The sequence below is a fragment of the Condylura cristata genome, unplaced genomic scaffold (assembly GCF_000260355.1).
Source record: "Condylura cristata isolate star-nosed mole 26May11 unplaced genomic scaffold, ConCri1.0 scaffold00049, whole genome shotgun sequence".
In the NCBI taxonomy this organism is placed as follows: domain Eukaryota; kingdom Metazoa; phylum Chordata; class Mammalia; order Eulipotyphla; family Talpidae; genus Condylura; species Condylura cristata.
The window spans coordinates 2,324,925-2,327,229 of record NW_004567150.1 but is presented as its reverse complement, the minus strand read 5'-3'; positions in this window follow the sequence as shown (position 1 = coordinate 2,327,229).

Here is a 2,305-nt window from a genome sequence, read left to right as displayed (position 1 = left end):
TTGCCTGTAGAGCTTCTGAAAAGAGTGATGAAAAACTGCTAAGGAGCTTTTTAAAGCCAATTCCTTTTGTTTCTTATCTGTCTTTGTTTTGAATTCTTGATATCATTGCCACTATAATGCTAATAATAGTTTTTCATTTAAAAATAATCTTTACCAAGTTGAAGAATTTCTATTGTTAGTTTACTGAGATTTTGTATTATAAATGTCATTTGAGAAGGTTTTAAGGTGGCATAATGCTTCTATATGTTCCTGTCATGATGAATACAATATGTCCTGCATGGAGCTGTACAAAATAAGGATTTCACTTTAATACATACTATTTAAAAACTCAAGTAGGAAGTTGTGAAAGCTGAAGATGGAATGTAGAACTTAGTTGTATTATAAATACAAGCTGAGAAGGATGCATAGAATAATACTAGCTAAGTAATTCTAGAGATGAGTGGTTTTAAAAGGACTGTACTCTATTTGATAACATTTGAAACCACCATATGTGTATATTGATACTGAATCATTAAGAAAATGAATGGCTGAGGTAGGAGGCAGTTGTCATACTGGGAGCAAGGAGGTTACAGGTAATCAAGGGAATAAGAATGTAACCACCCCATCAAAAAAATAGGCAGAAGAGCTAAAGAAACACTTCTTCAAAGAGGAAATGCATATGGTCAATAGGCATATGAAAAAATGTTCAACATTACTTGTAATAATAGAGATACAAATTAAAACCACAATGAGATACCATCTCATGCCAGTAAGAATGGCACATGTTAAAACAACTAGCAACAGCAAATATTGGCAAGGATGTGGAGAGAAAGGAACTCTCCTATACTGCTGGTGGGAATGCAAACGGGTCCAACCACTATGGAAATCTGTTTGGAGGTTTCTCAAACTGCTAAAAATGGAGCTCCCATATAACCCAGCAATCCCACTCTTGTGTAGCTACCCAAAGGACACAAAATCATTGACTCAAAAGGACACCCGCACCCCATGTTTATTGTTGCTCTATTTACAATAGGGAAGATGTGGAATCAACCCAAATGCCCAAAAGTAGAAGACTGTATTAAAAAGATGTGGTGCATATACACAATGGAATATTACTCAGCGATTAAAAAAAGATAAACTCATGACTTTTGTAGCAACATTGATGGAGCTGGAAGGGATCATGCTTAGTGAAATAAGCCAGAAAGAAAAAGAAAAATACTGGATGGTTTTAATCATAGCAGGAGCGTAAGGGATCGGGGAGGGGGTGGGGAAGCAATTGGAAGAAAGAAAAAAATGAAAAACAATGAACACTATAAATTAGAGACACTTTACAGGGGTGGAGAGGGGAATAGGATCAAAACTGGGGTGGGGTGAAAAGAATACACTGGACTATGGTGATGACACTCGGGTGAATTGGTGGAGGGAAGTCCATGGGGATTACAACTGAGATGAAATATGCACAAAATGAAGAAAGATATAAAAAAAAGAATGTAATAATTCACTTAGTAAGGAATTAGATTTGAATATATTTAATTTAAAATCATTTATTTTGGTGTATATACATGAAGAGTTATTTTAGATATGGCTGTGTACATAGGTTAGCATTCACACACAGCCTTTCTTTTTCAACTGAGAACCCCTGAAATAATTGATATAACCCAAAAGTAGCACAGAGAAAACCTAGGTCCCAGATCTTTGTTTCTAATACCATTAACATGAATCAGGGTTCTTAGGATAAATAACTAATCTTATACTAAATTATCAATATTTAAGAATAACCCAACCCTTTTTGTAGCCCACTTTTAATTTTGATAATTGTTTCTTTTGCTATACAAATACCTTTGAATAATATATAATCAAATTTGTTGATTCTGCTTATGTGGCTTGTGCTTTTGGTATCTCTTGAAAAATTTCCAACATCAGTGTTGATAAGATTCATCCCCACATTTTCTTCAAAGAATTGTATGGCATTACATCTTATGGGCAACTCTTTGGTATATTTTGAGTTAATTTTTGGGAGTGGTATGCTACAGAGTTCTAATTTCATTGTTGTGCATGTGTTTTTCCAACACAATTTTTTGATGTGACTAATTTTTTCCCATGAAGTGTTCTTGGCTCCGTTGTGGAATGTAAATTGATCATGTGTGTCAGGCTTTATTTCTAAGATATCTATTCCACTCCATTGGTATTTATGCCATTTTTGTGTTTGCCAGTACCTAGCTATTTTTATTACTATGACTTTATAGCAAAATTTGAAATAAATATTCAGTTTCTTTTCTCCCAAGGTTATTATTATTATTTGATTTACTAAGAGATAATATTTAAA